At 41.6% G+C, this 17,693-nt stretch overlaps 1 long non-coding RNA gene across 1 annotated transcript; it reads left to right on the top strand.

Annotated features, from left to right (window-relative positions):
* The first annotated feature begins 16,648 nt into the window (after window positions 1–16,648).
* On the top strand, window positions 16,649–17,265 carry LOC144526896 (uncharacterized). Its single transcript, XR_013502784.1, has 2 exons — window positions 16,649–16,845; window positions 17,126–17,265. It is a non-coding gene; the product is annotated as an uncharacterized LOC144526896 (long non-coding RNA).
* The last annotated feature ends 428 nt before the right edge of the window (window positions 17,266–17,693 follow it).

The raw sequence follows: 17,693 nt of genomic DNA, 5'->3' as shown, positions 1-17,693 counted from the left end.
AGTGTTATTCTTGCTTATGATGAGCTTGTCTGCAGACTTAATGACCAAGTACACACTCTCACCCCACTGATCTGTCAGTGCTTACACTGAAGTCCCAAGGATACGGCCCCATCACTAGTTAGAGTGCATCATGAGGAAACAGTTCTAATTCAAAAGCACATTTGATTTGGATAAATTAAATGAGCTCCTCCAATTTTAAACTGAGCCTTTAGATTTCCTTCTTAATGTCAATTAGTAATCTGAGCTCTTTCTATTTTATTCTCAGCACGTGTCGAGGTAAAAAGGTGAAACTCTGCCAAGTTTGGGCCAAAATCTTAAAGCAACTACAAGGAACTTTCATTTTGTGTTGATTTTGGCAGACCCCTGTGGACAAAAGTCCACCGCCTCGTGTGGTAAAGATGGTGATCTGGCTAGTGCGTGCATTTGTTTTCTTCTTTTGTAGTGAAAGAATGAGGCAACTTATTTTTTTAAACTATTACTATTAATACTGTTTGCAGGATGCATAGCGATAAGGTAATGTATCTATTTGTGGCTATGTAAGATAAATAACTGTAAAATGAAAATGGTGGAATACCTGGGATGAAGAGGGCCAATTCAGGATTGGTTTAAATCCTTTCAAATCCTGCAATTATCTCCATCTGTTGAATGACCGACCAAGGTTGACATGTGTTTTCACCTTTGCTCAATCAACTGTCCCTTTAAGCTTGGGTACAAACCCAAATCTCATTCACTGGTACTGTTCCTTGCTTACTAACAGGCAACAGCTGGTCAGGGTCAATAACACCTATTCCACCATGGTCACAACCAGCTGTGGTGCCCCACAAGGATGTGTTAGCTCTCCTCTGCTCTTCACACTCTATACCAATGACTGTGTTATCCGTGCACCCAACCACCATATCATCAAATTTTATGATGATACTGCACTGGTAGCTCTGATGAAGGAGGGGGAGGGGGCTGACCTCTATGTGGAAACAGTGAATCATCTGATAAAATGATGTGACTTAAATGCCCTCATCCTCAATACACAGATAACTGAGGAGATTATCTTTGGCACCTCTCATGAGTGCCACATCACACCAATAACCATTCACAATCAAACCATGAAACAAAAATCATTGTTCAAATACCTTGGAGTGCACATGGGCAGTGACCTTTCCTGGACCCACCATGTAGACTATATCTGCAGCAAAGTACAGCAGAGAATCTACTTTTTAAGGAGACTCAGGTCATTTGGAGCAAGCAGCAAAATCCTGTCTCTTTTCTTTGTGTCAACAATTCAAAGCATCCTGCAGTATGGAGGTGCAGTGTGGTTTGGGGGCCTCTCAGCTCATCTGAAGGCCAGGATTCGACGGCTCCTGGGAATCTGTTCCAAATTGGTGGGCCACTCAGTGGAGAATGCGTTCACTGAAAGCCACGTACTGCACACCGTCAGACTGGCTGACAAAATCTCCCTGGACTCTTCCCATGTGTTGCATGGGGAGTACCAACTCCTGCCCTCCGGGAGGCGCTATAGGTTCCCAGACTGCAGAAAGAACAAATATAAACACTTATTTGATCCTCTGTCAATATCTCTGCTGAATCAACACAGGAGGGCAAAGAAGTGATAGTTCCCCCCCACTTTCATCTTTATATTTATGACTATTAAAGACCACTATTGCAGGGCAGGTCCCCTCTCATATTATCTATTTATGTTTTTTTTTTTTTTTTTTAATGATGCCTATATGTTTTTAGCTTTTTGTCTTTAGGTTGTTGTGTTGTAATTGGGTTAAGGTTAGGGTTAGTTGCCTGGAAGGCGCCGTTGGAGGCAAAAAAAACACCATCGAGCTTGTATTGCAAGACAAATTTCCGTGTCTACGGACAATAAAGTGCTATCTATCTATCTTTGTTTTGTTCTTCAGTCAATTCTTTTCTTTTTTTCTTTGAGGATCCTGCCCCAGTGTCAGCCATAACCACAAAATATAGCATTAAAAATAAAATTCTCAAAGAAATAATCTCCTCCTGCTTCCTCTTAACTGCTACTCACTGTGAAAATGTAAACATAGGCTCTTCTGGCCTGCATAGCGTAAATGGTTGTAGTCTGATTTTGCTGGGAATCGACCCGGGGACAAACACTATGAAGAACAATATAGAAATAGCCAGTCTTCTCGCTGATGGTTTCGTTTGCTTATGTAGGTCATGTAGAGGCATCAGTATTAAATTGAGACTGTTTCATAACCAGTTAGCAGTAGCTGCTTTAAAGAATGTTTCAAGGACAACACAAGCCCCATGTGGACACGTCATGCCCTATAAGATGAGCAAACATTGCTCGCGGACATCTACGTTCCAAATTCAGTCACTGGAGAGATCCGTGCTGTCCCCTTTTTGTCCTTACCAAAAGTGTGAGCTGCTCTATGCTGCTCTATGCCCTCGTACACCAGAGATGGGGACTTGAGTCTGAGACTCGCACTCGAGTCGCACTTAAGTCGCACAAACAGCAGACTTCAGACTTGACTTGCGACTCGACCCAAAAGACTTCAGACTTGACTCGGACTCGAGCTTCGAGACTCGTCAACCACCTGTTTTCATGCAATTATTGCTTTTTAAATCAAAATGTATTCATGTATTTCTATTTTCTTTTATTGGTGCATATACGGGGAAATGTATGACGAACTGTATGTCCCCTGCCCTTTGCCATAATGTGCAACGTAACGCATGCGCCTATGTGCGCGCACTCACATATCAAAATATGCATTGCCGATGGCGACAACAAATCCTCCTGGAGTTGTGCCTTTTCCCATTAGTTTTGCTTTCAATTACTTGGTAAACAGAGGCAGCAAGCGAACAGCTACATGCAAGGTGTGTGGCACCAAGATAAATGATGCCGGATCAACAACGTCGAACTTCATCAGGCATCTCAAAACGCACCTAAATAGGTCAGTCACTCACACACTAATGTTAAAAGAGACGTTACATTTAGCATATATCGTCACAGGTAACAAGCTAACCATCGCAAAGTGTTGTGCTAATGCTGGGAACAGGCAAATTGTATCTTATAATTAGTAGTTGCTGAGGCTAAGAAATCCATGGCGCACAGGAGGCGGGACGCTGTGTCGGGTGGGCAAACTCCTGTGATGCGTAATTGATCCCGTGGATGATTTGTAGGCTATTGAGTGAACAAGGTGTACCCGGTCCACCAAACACTGGGCCGTCTTGACTGTCTTAATTCTGCACATATTTCTGTTACTGTAGTCCTATTTACTATTTCATTATTTCATTCATGCGTGGCGCAGCGGATCCGTGCGCACTGTCACCTGCCGTGGAGACGCTGGCCTCACTAACCTCTCCTCCTCTGAGTCGGGTCTCCCTCGCGCTGGACTCAGTTTCACTGAGCCTACTAACACTTAGAAAATAAATGGCATTACATCAGTGAGTTCATACTGCTTATTGTGCGTAATGCATGTTGTTCTGTAACTGGTGTTACATTTAGCTATATCACCACAGGTAACAAGCTAACCATCGCAAAGTGTTGTGCTAATGCTGGGAACATGCAAATTGTATCTTTATAGTTGTATCCATATGATTCAGACTTCACAGACCACAGATCACAGACTTAGGTTAATATTTCACCAGGTCCGAGGTCTAGAGGGATGTGTTAAGTAGACCCCATAAAGTTATCCTACAACTGATTTTTATAGTGTACTGTATGGATGGTAGCTACAGGACATGCGTTGAATTCATAAGATTTAACAATACAGTGTTAGGGACAGATCAGATGGCCAGAGACTTGAGACTTGACTTGGACTCAAGCTCAAAGACTTGAGACTTGACATGGACTTGCAAAAAATGACTTGTGACCATCTCTGTCGTACACTGAGGAGTATGGTGGAGCTTGAAACAACATTGACTGTGTAGTCTGTCTCAAACTAACATGCTTGAATGACTTACGGGGACTCTAATTAATATTGGATTTAATGTCTGCAGTCATTGTAAAGGCATATGTGTCTCTATAAAGCTAACGCTGACAGATTATGTATCCACAGCAGTAGACCTGAGACTTTGACTGCAGCCAGACCATAATTGGCCTCAAACAAACTGCTTCTTCGATCCTGTAAGTGTCAAAAACCTCCTCACCGCACACCTTTCTAACGTCAGGAGGTGAGAAAGTATGCAGGATGTAAACTTCTCTCTCAGGCTCACTTTTTGCATTCTACTTCTGCCACTTTTCATGTGTACACCTGAGCTCAACAGCATGAAAGCTTTTGAGGAAAAAGTGTACACCTTTTTATTCCCAGTTGTACAATTCATCACATCTCCCCCTTCTCTTTGACGGTCGGCTTTTTTGTCCCACCTGTTAGTGTGGTCTTTTGCAACAGCTGTAAGGTACTCTTGCCTTTCAGATCAAAAACTGTACGAACTAGGTATTTTAAAGCATACTTAACCCTTTAAGTTAGAAAAGTTAAGGACTTCACTTTTACTTTTCTGAGCCTTGATTTGCTTGAGTGTTTACACCCTGGCCTTCCTGACAATGGCGAAAAAATCTTATATATTTTTGACCCCACAATTATCCCCAGAGAGGGGCAATTATTCAAGGGCAGGGATAAATAAAATGTATGTTAACGCTGAATGAGTGTTCTTGTGTTTATTTTTGTGTATCGTCTTTGGAGAACCAAACCTATGGGGGGGTGGTATGTAACAGTTAATGCTTAATATGCTTAATATATTTGGTACCCCTAAAGCGAGCATGTCTCATGTATTGCCGTGGTAAAACCAGGAACAAATAGAAAAATAACACTGAATCAAACAGGCCTTGCATGTCTATACAACGTCCATATTTAACAATGAGGCCTATTGACTTGGTGTCAATTATGTAGCAATGTAAAAAGACTATTTATAACTTGGTCTTGCAAAGTTTGACAAAACAATCACAACTCAAAGTCTACGAAGTAGCCTTTTCCGGGGCTCTCAGTCGGTTTTTCTCTTTTGTCACACAGATGAGTCTGTTAATATGCATGCGTAGTAGCTGTTATGATTTTAGTCGTATTTCTTAAACATTTCCCATTTTGTGTTGGCTTTCAATTTAAGAATGAAAGTTAATTCGTGGCCTTGGAAATAGCAGTTCAATAAAACAAGTTCTATAACTTTGAATGTTCTGGGAAAAGCTATGGGCCTTGATTTGAGATTGTTTTGTGATAGTATTTATACAGCTTTGAAAGAAAAACCTCAAAAGCCGTGTCATTTTATTGGTCAGCATTCAAAGACTTGCATCTTGACTTTCAATTAGCAAAAGACTTGTGACTTAACTCGGCATTGTCCTGAAGAATTTGAGATATGACACAAACAAAGTTTTACATTGCAGTGTTTCTGCATAATATATGTTGTTTTTTAGCATAAATGATGCCTTTGCCTTGTGTGTGAGTGTTGTGAGTACTGTCTACAAACACCTCCCCTTATAGACTATACTTTATGAGTAGAACACCCATTACATATATATTATTTATCCTATAAACCAGACTTTGACTGCTTTTACTCTCATTTTGATTTATTCTGTCATTTTTATTGCCTCATTAGCTTTGTCCCTAAATGCCATTTTATATAATAAATGATATGGCCAAAACAAGCAGCTGCCACCATGAGAGTGAGTTAAGTGCGACGGAACCAGCAGCCCTTATCTACCAGACAGCCACAGATATCTGCCTGTGTGTTAAACATCTGCCCTCTCAGACATGTTGACAGTGTAAAACCTGTATTTGAAGAGGAATGACACTGGATCCAGCTCGCCTTTCACTTTGAATCTCAAACCAGAGCCTTCATGTTCTCTTGGAGTCACTGTGGGACTTGTGTGTTTCTCTGTGTCCCTTCAGACAGCTCGCTCAGCCTTTGATCTTTCGGGGGACCACAGCACGTAACTGACTGGATCATGAGTGCGAGTCCTGCCAAGTTCACTGGGGGAGCGCTCTGCTGTAATCTGGACTGTGCCCTTAGGCAGATAAATGTTCCAATATATGAACTGTCTCTTGCTGAAGGGGGAGGCAGAGGTGTAACGTCCAGAGAGATACGTCTGAGAGAAAGGAGCTGGAGTGAGACGCTGGCCCAGAGGAATGCTGGGACATTGGATGGGATGATCTGAGAAGAAGATTAGGCGAAAGATTTTTATCATGTGTAGGCTATGCATTTTACCCTATTGATCTTTTTCTCCAGATATCTTGAAGCCTCGTTTCATCATTATGGCGCAGGAGATGGAGGGAAGGTGAGAAGCAATGAAAGAGTAATTGGTGAGAGATATTGGATTTCTTAAAAGACCCGGGAAATCCAATTGATAGTGTTTGACTGTGAACATTAAGTTTAACTTTATCATCTCCCTGCTAAAGAGACCATTGCCTATTTTATGTAGCCTAACTTTGATGCCAAGGTGTTATGATACTGCAATCTTTTGCTTTAGCCTGCCACTTTAATCATTTATCATATATATATATATAGATATACATATCCTTCTCTCTGGTTTTGTTTTCTCCTCATTGTTCACTTTTGAACACTTGTTTTATGTTTGTCTTTCTAGGGAAGCATGACTTTCACAGTCAAATACCCAGAGAGTGTGCTTGCACCCCCCTCTCTCTCTCTTCTCTGTCTCTCATTGTGTCTGTAGGCCATTTTTATTGATAGGGTAATTTGCCCTGAGATTGTACTGCAGTCTCCCGGGTGCTATGTGTATTAATTACCATCTATTCATCTGAGGCTGTTCAGCCTTTCAGCGTGTTCCAGAGCAGTGGTTCCAGGCCAATGCTTCGCAGCTTCTGTCACAACCTTAATGCTCCGGCAGAAGCGTGTGTGCCTGTGGGAGACCAGTAATGTGAAACACTAATGCGCTGAGCAAGAGTGTGATACATTACTGCTGCTTGCCGATGACCACGTGAGTCTGGACATGTACAATTTTGAGCTTTGATCACGTGATATCACGGATTATGAGACGCTTTTTGGGCTTTATTGATGTCTTAACCCTCCACCTCCTTTCGATCCATGCTCTTGCAGCGACCTGTAGCCTATTACAGATAAGTTGTTAGGAATTTGTCAAACTGCTAATCACTTTCAGAAGAAGCTGTCATTTGCCCACAGTGAGAGTGAGACAGGAAGATGGAGAGAGACAGAGGACAAAAAAAGAGCAGGAGAGACTTTTGTTTTGTTTCTGGGAACTATTTGATGTAAGCACTGACAAAGACGCAATTTGCACTCTGATTCCCACTCCACTAACACCGCTCCTCTGTCAGGTACACGCACACAAGAGCTTTGACATGTATATTTAATAAGAAAAACATACAGAGCTGATTAACCCAAGCCTCTCTGCTTATTGTTTGTGCTCTCTTATCCTCTCTGACAGTCAGACATATTCAACAATAGCACAGTTAATTATCTCCCTTGCAGAATTCAAGCTCAGTTTGATCTCAGTTGTTCATTTATGATGACTGTTAAGAGGGATGACTGCCGCATGACAACATCCTAAACACTCTTATTCATCCATCGCCCTCTCTGCCTAATCAAGGAGCCTACATGCACTTAGTTTCTCTCTGCCTGTCTGAGCCATCAGTGGCAATGTTCAACCTGTGAAAGAATTTGATCTTCTATGGCATTATGGTCAATATTTTGTAAGTGGCGGAAGGGAAAGTGTGACAAAATACCGTGCACAAGTTGCAGTCTTGTGACTCGACCTAAATGTTTTACTCAAGTAGGAGTAAAATCAATGTAAACATATTCAATCAAATGTGAAAAGTAGGTTGTGTAAAATGTTGTGTTTATCCTTCAAAACAACATTTGGTATAGATGGTGTTTTTTGGGGAGAAACACAGGAAATACGAGGTTTTGTAGGAGACAGAAGGCTTTGGTGAGTCATTCCTGTTTTCATTTTTTACTCTGATTAGTATTCACATCTGCTGCGGCTTCATTTGTGATCTCAATTATAACTTGTTTTTCACAACCTTGCCAACTGATATTGAAACTAACATCGCCACCATTTTCTTTTCTTTTCCAGAGATATTTTACCCTCCGTGCCCCCTCGATGCCTCTTTCCCTCTGCTGTGTTTGTGTGCGAGCAGCCTTTCAGCCAGCCCCTGGATGTCAACTGATTGTAGATAATTACAGCTATTTGACTGCAGCTTTTACAGCCAGTCCTTTTCTGAAGGCACTTACAGAGGGAGAACATGCCAAGCAGAGGCCCTTAACTGCCTCTGCGGATAAATACAGACACAATGGGAGATGAAAAATGAATCATATATCTGGTGCTATGAGGTATTTCACACATAAAGCTGTCTTTTATTCTGTCCAAAACTCAATATCTAAACAGAAAAACTTTGCATCAGCAAAGACCGTGTATTATAACAATTTTAAATAATTTCCTTTTTTTCAAGCAGGAATGTTACAAAATGTAATTTAAAGTCTTTGAAATGTAACAAAAAATATCTGCACTTTAGATATTAAGGAATTAAGAAAAACTCTGGGATAAAATAACTAACAACTATGCATAATTTGGTGTCAGTTTTAATGGAAATTGAGTTCTTTCTCTCTGTAGCCTTGTAGAGACTGACCCGTACTCTCACATATTATGAGACTAATCCTGATTTGAAGGAATGTAATTGTTCTTGAGCTGTCGTACATCAGCTACATGCCTCTCAGCTCAGTGCTATATCCAGAACAGTAGGAATGAGTCAGAGTCTTTATGATGACAGCTCTCCTCTCTATCTCCCTCTCTTTCTCTCAATGCCTGCGTGAAACTTGTTCCTCTTCCCCTTCGTTCTCTTTTCTGTGCTCATTGTCTTCTGCGTCTCTGTCTCCCGCCCTCCTCCGCCGCCTCCTGCTTACATAAGCTGCGCCGTGTGCGGTGACAGCGGAGACTTGAGCACCCATCACAGCCCTCACTCAAACAGAAACCCCACTTTCTGCCTGCCTCCTTGTTTCGTGGGGAGCCATGACAGCTTCACACTTGACCGCAGGCAAAATACCAAGAGAGATCAAAGCAGAAAAAGATAACACAACACACACACACATGCACTTTCTCTCTCCCACATACACTCCTTCTCCCTGACTCTCACTTGACATACGTAAGGAATATTACTTTCAAAAGGGACCCAAAAGTAAGTTTAAATCAAGAATTTGTTGTTTAAATGTTTTATGATTAGATTCAGTGAAAGATGTATTAGACTTGTTCAGACATTGTCCCCATGATGAAAGGAGATGCAGGGTTGACAAGTTGGAAGTAAAAGAGGGATACGGATCCCCAACTCCTCTGTAAATGTTACAGTCTGAGTTTAAAGAAAAACTAAATGGTAACAATCACAAGCAAACCACCAAATCTATGATTGCATTACATTGAATTTTTTTTCATATACCAATCATCAGTACAATATCAGTCTGGTTAAACGGAAACACATTTCCAGGATAATTGCCTGACATCTTCCCTCTCTGTGTGTTGCCGTTCTCAAAATCCCAGTAGCCAGACCTTACTCCACAGCGCTGTGGAGATAGGTCTGGCAATGCGAGATTAGTACAATATAGAACCAATGTGACACCTATGTATTTATATGTGATATGTACAGTATATGAATCTTCTGTAAACTGCTTTGGCTAAATGTTTTTTGTTTCATGGCAATACAACAATTTGAATTTTGAATACATGAGTGTGCTTGTAGACATGCTCGAAACAATCCTATAAGTTACGATTGTAGATTTGTTTTTCACTGACACTATAATATGGTTCTTTTTGTGTCGACCTTGTAAAAAACAAGAACGTGTAAGTAATCAAAAACCAGTTCTGTCAGATATTGAATTGTTGAGCAATAGAGCTTAAATTATGACAGTCTAACAAGAATACCAAATGCTTTGGTGCGTGCCCTGATAGGATGTTTTTTCCTTCTTGCTGCTTTAGCACTGGTCTCAGTTTGTATTTATGGGCTGTGAAATGAGGCAGCCAGAGGAGAAGCAGGAGATAGAAGAACTATGGGGGGAAAGACGGCAGTAAGTATACAATTATTGAACTGAACTGTGCCCCTGGTCTCCTTCAGGCTTGTATTGTCCTGGAAGGTAGAGCACAGATTTAGATACACACACACACACACACACACACACACACACACACACACACACACTGATAAAAGGGCAAGCCTTGCTTTTTGTTTATCTCGCCAGTGCAGGCACTCTGATTTCCCATGCAGGCTCACATATGTGATTGTTATGCCCACTGAGTGTTTGCTGACGCCTGACGGCAGATTTCTTATTGCCTGTCTGTTGAGTGTGTGTTCACATTGTACATGCCTGTGCTTATTTGCGTGCAGTGATGAGTATTCTTTCTAAAAAAAACAGGGACCATCACTCGAGCTCAAAGGATGCTTTCAGCAAAATGTTCACCCCCTGTCCAGCTGTCTATATTCTTTTGCATGTGTGAATGGTTGCATAGATGAGAAGGATTTGCTGCCGCTTCCTTTGATTCATCCCCTCTGGGCTATTTGCATGATTGTGACCCTGTAGTGCCATCAGAGATCATCTAGAAATTTTGGTGATTATTCATGTCTTTTTTGCTTCTTTAGCGCTCTGGAGTTGTGCTTTTATCTAATCTGAGACTATTTGGCATTTACAGTAATCCAGTGAGCCAGATATACAGCCCAGTTCAACATACAACTGCAGCAAAAAATAACAATCGATATGGGATCAATACAGGAGGGAGATGTGTGACAAGCTGCTTGTAAACTGTATGTATAATGAAACATCTGCTTGACTGTGCACTTGTGTGTTTGTGTTTCTGTGGACCTGCAAATGGTGGTGAGAGGGTGATCAATGTATGCCTTGTAAAAATAGTCCAAGACTGTTTCAGCTGTGCGTAGGAGGCCCATGCCAGGTGCCAAAATAAAATAAGATTACCATTTATTTTCTCAGTGCAGTTAGAGTGCCATGATTAATGCAAATCTGAGCCTCATTTATCAATGTTTTCTCTTCTGTATGCATGAAATGCCATTGGTGTGAAAGTAAACAGAGCTCAGACTTAGCACACCTTGTGCCAGAATCAACCTTTCTACAGATGAGACGCATTATATAACTATTTTTCTGCCGTTGCTTTGGCAAGACTTAGACAATAACTCACCGTGTATGTGCCCTCTATAACAATGAGGCCTGTATCAGCTGTGGCTTGCTGTGTTGCTGGGACCCTGGTCTCAGGTGCTAGGTGGTCATGCCAGGCAGAAAGCAGCCCTGCATCAGAACACATCATCTATCCCCCTCTGTCTCATTCTCCACTTGGAGATAGAGCGCTCATCACTCACTGCTCTCCATCAGCCCAGGTGATTGGCTTATTATCAGATGTCCTGCACAGACCAAGAGTGGGCCATGCATCACTGCACACATCACAACACTTATGAAAACCCTTTACACACACACACACACACACACACACACTGACTACACAATTTGAAAGGATAATACCTTTTTTGTCTGTCAGTTGTAGCCTGGGTAGAAACAGGCATTACACACACAATTGAATGTGAATACACACTGGTGCACACACGGGAGAGTAAGCATCTCAAAGGACAATAAAACGATGCCTATTCAGAAGCTGCATCACAAAACCCACTTGTCGTCATTGTCGTTACAGTGGTTACCTTGATGGCGTGTTAAAGGGGTACTCCACCAATTTTGAATGTCAAAGTCAGTTTCCTAGTCATGGCTAGTGCTATCGAGCTCTTGAAAACAGTCTTATAATGTCCTCTGTGGCTTGTCACATCTGAAAAAATAACCCTGATGATGTCATAGTGATGTCATCGGGGTTGTCCCCACTTGGCCTTGGATAATTCAGATTTATATTCAGATTTATAACAGAAAGCCTGCATTACAAACTGGGGATGTAGAATTAAAAAGGTAGTGAGGGTGTAACAAAAGATGATGTTGAGTTGCATTATGGGAAGTGCAGGATTGAATGTTTTTGGAGCTTGACATGTACAAGGGACTACAAGTCAGGATATGTGGGCCTCTGCTGCTTCTTTTACTATTATTTTATTAGTCTGTGACTCGTTATGGAAAGGTTTGCTGGTTGTATGCTTACTTGCTCTTCACTTGGCTTTGGGCCCCATCTTCTACTTTAAAATCTTTATATAAAATCATTACCAAAGGGGAAACAACAATGAGTCAAGTGGTGAGGGCCTGTGCAGTTTACTGGCCAAGCAGCTCTTCACTGGAGGCATCTGCAGCAGAGCGTGGTTTTGTTGTAACAAACTGCAGTGTGCTTCAATAATCTCTCCGTGTTTCATGCCTGATTTCACTTCAGCCATAGAGAGACAGAGAGATGAAGACAGAGAGAGAAAGTGTGGTGGCACGGGCTCAATGCTGGAGTCATGGGTCCAGGGATCAGCATCCTACCTTGTGTGTGTGTGTCTAAGTATGTGTGAAAGAGAGAAAGTGAGCGCATGCACGTGGGTGTGTTGTTTTGCCTATAGCAGAGGATACATTTTCTAGTCTGAGGTGAGCAGAGGTAACAATCTTCGACAGTCTCCCATCTTCCTTCTACCTTATCCTCTTTGCACAATCCTTTCATTTCCTGGCCTCTCTGCCATCGTGTCTCCAAATGCACTCTAATTCTGCAACCAATTTCATACTGTATTTATGCCAAAGCATCCATTTTTCCTTCACTTCTACCCACTCACTTATCAATCCTCCTCTACTTCACGTTTCATATATTCTCATTTAGACCTCCCTCTTTCAAGCCAGTTAATCTCTCCCTCTGCTTCTCCAATCTCCACTTTTCACTTTCCTTCTTTCCAGGATCTTTTTCTCTTTCTCTGCTCCATTCCTCTGTGTCCTTCTCCCTGACCTCTTCCAACCTGGTTCTAAGCCTTCCTTCTCTAAACCCTGTGAGAGGCCCCAAGTGCTTAAACAGCCTGGCACTCTTCCGCTTTTCTGAGGGCTCGGATAGCTTGAGGGTGTGAGGTTTAGTATCTTTAATGTTTATGTGTGTGTGTGTGTGTGTGTGTGTGTGTGTGTGTGTGTGTGTGTGTGTGTGTGTCTTGTTTAACTATATTCGTGGGGTCCAAAAACCGGGAGTCCAGTATACTTGTGGGGTCCCGACAGCTTTGTGGGGCCAAAATGCTGGACCCCACAACTTTAAAGGGCTGTTTGAGGGTTAAGACTTGGTTTTAGGATTAGGGTTAGAATTAGGTTATGGTTAGGGTGAGGGTAAGGGTTAAGGTTAGGCATTTAGTTGTGATGGTTAAGGTTAGGATAAGGGGCTAGGGAATGCATTATGTCCCCACAAAGATAGTGCCACAAACCTGTGTGTGTGTGTGTGTGTGTGTGTGTGTGTGTGTGTGTGTGTGTGTGTAATACCAGTGGTGATTAATGCGCTGTCTTTTCTCCCCTCATGCAGATCAGACACCCTGGGAGAGGGTAAAGGCAACACAAGGACAGGAAGTGGGGCAGCAGTAAAGAGGAAGTCAGTAAATTAAAGAAATTGTTTCCACTTATTTTAGGGGAGAAATGTGCCAATTTGTCCACACTGGTGAGTTAATGCAGGGCAGCAGTGGAAGTGTAAAGATGAGTAAAGGTGAAAGAATCCTCGCACTGTAAGGAAAGTCTGGGCAGCAGAGTTAATCTTGGGCAAGGTTGTTGAAGGTCAGTAATTTGCATGTTTTTAGCCTATCAAAACTGCATATATCTTCCTATCCTTCCAAACGGCTGCTGGTTTCCACTCATGTATCAACAGTATGAAAATGAACTGGTTAGGGTTAGGCAAAACACTTTGGTTAAATCCAGGGAAGGATTAGGGTTATCCACTTTATAAAAACAAGCAATAATTGCAGGTCTGTGATAGAACAAGAACTCCAAATTGCAAGGTGCAGCATTGTCCAATATGGACACAATTCTCTGGGGATAGTGGAAACTTTAGGCAGATGCTTTTTTCAAAGCAAATTTAGCACACTTCAGCAGAAAAGAACAGCAGGAACCATGGATCGACCCGCCAAAACTACAATTAAACCATCAACCATCTGTCAACAGACAACCCCCTCTACCACCTGAGCCACACCTGACAACTATAGCTTTAGAGTCACTTTTGATAAATCCTTTTAAACTGAATTCACATTATTCTTGTCTTCTTGTTACAACATCCATGATTCCTTATTTTGGCCAAAAAAGAAACCTCCCATAAATAGATATATACATAAACAGATTAAATAAAGAGTCAGTTTTGTCACATACTTTCAATATTGGACATTGGTGTTGGAAAGCAGTGTAGCCTGCAATTTAAAACATTTTCAATTTGTAGATAACGTAATCGGCTAAAACACATGGTCTTTCAATCCCCAACTAATCTGGCCACCAGAGCTGTGTGCTAGTAAATGGAGAATATTGGCACGTTGGGTAACACTGAGGCGTGAATATATTTACCTGTGGAAGTGTAAGCTAAAGCGCTGATGGAAAGGGTATCTGTGCTCAGTCCTCAGTTTCTGGATGAAGGTTTTAAAAGAGAGAACTTGGGTGGATGAATGTGGTTATGAGGTGTGATAAGGGCGTTGAAGAAATAATTGCAATTCTCCCGTCATGGAGGCTTGGGCTTGACTCCAGGTTACATTCTGCCTGCTACGACTATAGAGCAGGTGGATGGAGGGAGATATAGACGAAGAAATTAATTAACATTTTCCCTCTCCTCCCCTTCTGTTTTCATGCATACATAAAACTGCTTGTGACCACAGGGTTGAGAGCCGCAAAACTAAGGGGAGGCAGAAAATGAAAGGTTAGGGTGAGGAGAGAGGGTTATACTCAAACTGAAAGAGGCGGAGAGAGGTAGCAGAGTGATGAAGGTGAAAGATGAATAACCATCTTGTCCGTCGCTAACAGGCTACTATATGTAGTTATATCCTCAGCCATCAGTATGTGTGTGTTGGCATTTATTAAACCTTTATTTATCCAGGGAAGGCTTACTGGGCTTGGATATGACATGTGCTTTACCTTTACACCTGGAAACTGCCCAAAAGTTCCTGAACCTGAACCAAGTTTTTATTATTGTGACTAGGACGAACCTCGCCAAACCTTAATGATAATGTTGTCACATCATAAAATGATGTGACATCAGTGATTTGTAAGTTTCGGTAGGCGGAGACAAATGATGTCGTCTTGCTGATGTTTTATATTATGGTAATTGGGATTAATTAACTGTTAATGTTACAGTTAATTAACAGTTAATGATACACTTTTTCTTATGATTAATACCAAATTACATGCAGCAGTCCTTTGCAGACACCTTCCTATGAATTTACAGTTATCAGTTCCTTTCTAGAGTAAAATTAGGACCTGTTAAAGATTTTAACATCCACTCTAGGATTCAAACCCCAGTAACATCATGTGATGTGTGTCAACATGATCCTTTACAGTGGAAGATTGTACCCTATAACAGGGATCTTCAACAGAGGGTCCAGGACCCCTAGGGGGTCCTCAGAGTCAATGCAGGGAGGCCTCCAAATTATTGTTAATTTTAGAGAAGAAAATTAAAAAATTAAAAAGTCTTAACATGAATCCAACATATTATTAGCAAATATAAATCCCCCACTGCTTACTGGCCTAGGTCCTAGGTTCTGCTTACTGCTTACACCTTGTTCAATTGTATTTGTCTGTTCTGTATGTTCAAAATTATAAAACAATAAAAAGTTGATCTAAAAAGAAAAGGAGCACAAAACGGCGAAAACAACCACTGGATGGGAAAAGAGTATTTTACAATAACTGAGAATGCACCACGAGGCTGGCGAGGCGAGGCTGAGTCTGTGTTTTTCAGACAACAGCAACTACAGTCTGGTGTTAAAATCCGCTCCAGTGAAATACAGTCACACTTTACACCGTTTAGCTGTCAGTATTTTAATCGTGTTTACTCCAGCTGCTAGCTAACAGTAGGTTAGCGTTAGCTGCTGCTAAGTGTAGTGTTGACTAGCGTCCCGTGCGGCGATGTTTCAGTTCCCTCTAACGTCCGTTTTTGGAGCATCAGAGAGAAGCGCAGGCATTTAAGTGGCACCGAAATACACGTTGCTATTCGGTCCGGTAGATAACGGTCGTTAAGGCATGGTCTCGGTCCCCATTCAAAACGGCGATTTTCGCCAAAAAGCGACTAGTTTGCTACTCTTTGGCCGGCTCGAAAGCCCAAACAAGTGTGTGCAGCGTGCCTGTTGTTTTGTTTCTGGTCTAGCTAGATCCGGTGTGGTGTTGTAGTTTTTCTAACGTTACTAGTTGTTGCAACAGCATGTGAAAAAAACTACAAAGTTTGCTAGGCCAAAAAGAACGTTAATCTTGCGGTAAAAAAATTTACGCCATTAAAATGGGTTTGCGTTAACGCCGTTAATAATGCGTAACTGACAGCACTAGTATAAAGGCTTTAGGCCACCTTGCAAGTTATTGTAGGCCCAGTTTAGTATGCAACTTAATTTTATACAATATATGTAGTAGGGGGTGCCTGTTCCATCTCTGGGGTCCTTGGCTTAAAAAAAAATGTTGAAGACCCCTGAACTAAAGAAAGAAAAGGTTTGGAGAGAGTAGTTTTAAAAGCAGACATGGATTGAGTGTGTGTGTGTGTGTGTGTGTGTGTGTGTGTGCTTTCATTGGGCTTTTAATCAGGGCGTCACGCTCTCAGTTCCGATTAGGTACAGCAGGCAGGGCTCTCCAGTTGGCTGCTTCTGAACAACACCCTCAGATAATGCTTCGACACGCAGACACAAAGAAAATCAACAACTCTGCCTCTCTCTCTAACTTCTCTCTCCTTCTCTCTCTTTCTCCTCCACATCTGCGGACTGCGGTCTAAATCAGATCGTTGCTAGGAGAAAATGAAACTCTGCATTAACAGGAAGGAGAGAGCGGCCTCAGGTATGAGATGTCTTGGGTCACGTGACAAAAAGAAAACAAGAGAATCTAATATGAGGAACAAACAATATGATGCATTGCTGTGTCCTCTGGCTTTTCACACAAACCATTTTCACACACACACACACACACTGCAGAGATGCACAGCTACAATAATTGTGTTTTGGTGTTTGCACATCTGCAGTGACAATATTGGAGCCTCGCACTTTATTTCACATGTCAAAAGACAGTATCCTTGTTGCTTCCCATTAAATGACTCATCTTTCTTTCATTTCATCTCTAGCCAGTGTGTACAAGGACTCATCTCCTGGCCCTGCACCCGTCTATTGGAGACATTATGACGAACAGAAAAAGAGAAGCAATGAAGATGAATATGTGCATAAACGATTGTGCTTCATGTGTGCCTTTTTATGAATAGAAAAATTAAGCTTAAATTTTGAGAAAAAAAGCAAAGTGTATCTCTGTGTGCCAGCAGCTTTTCATCTAGTCAAGTTAATATCATGAAATATGAGAGTAGCTCTTATAACAGAGGAGAGACAGCAACAGTTCAACATTGTCTTTCCAGTGTGATGATATTCATAAATACAATTCAGCACCAGCCACGAAAGATGCAATGCACACCTGGAGTCCCACACAGTATCACACAGCAAAATCAAGCCTATTTGAAATTAGTAGAAAACACAAGTGTGGGATAGATTGTAATAAGACAGGACTAGTTAAAATAAAGCTTTTTGTTCCAATTTACAAAAAAAAGCAACAATTACACAGTGTTAGAAAAATTATGCTTACTATAGTTTTTGCTTCTTTTTAGCGTTAAACTATTTGCAGTTGAAGTCTGTGTGCAACTATTT

Source organism: Sander vitreus, chromosome 12 (genome assembly GCF_031162955.1).
Source record: "Sander vitreus isolate 19-12246 chromosome 12, sanVit1, whole genome shotgun sequence".
NCBI lineage: Eukaryota > Metazoa > Chordata > Actinopteri > Perciformes > Percidae > Sander > Sander vitreus.
Note: the sequence above shows the minus strand (reverse complement) of the source record. Positions and strands in the feature narration are given on the sequence as shown.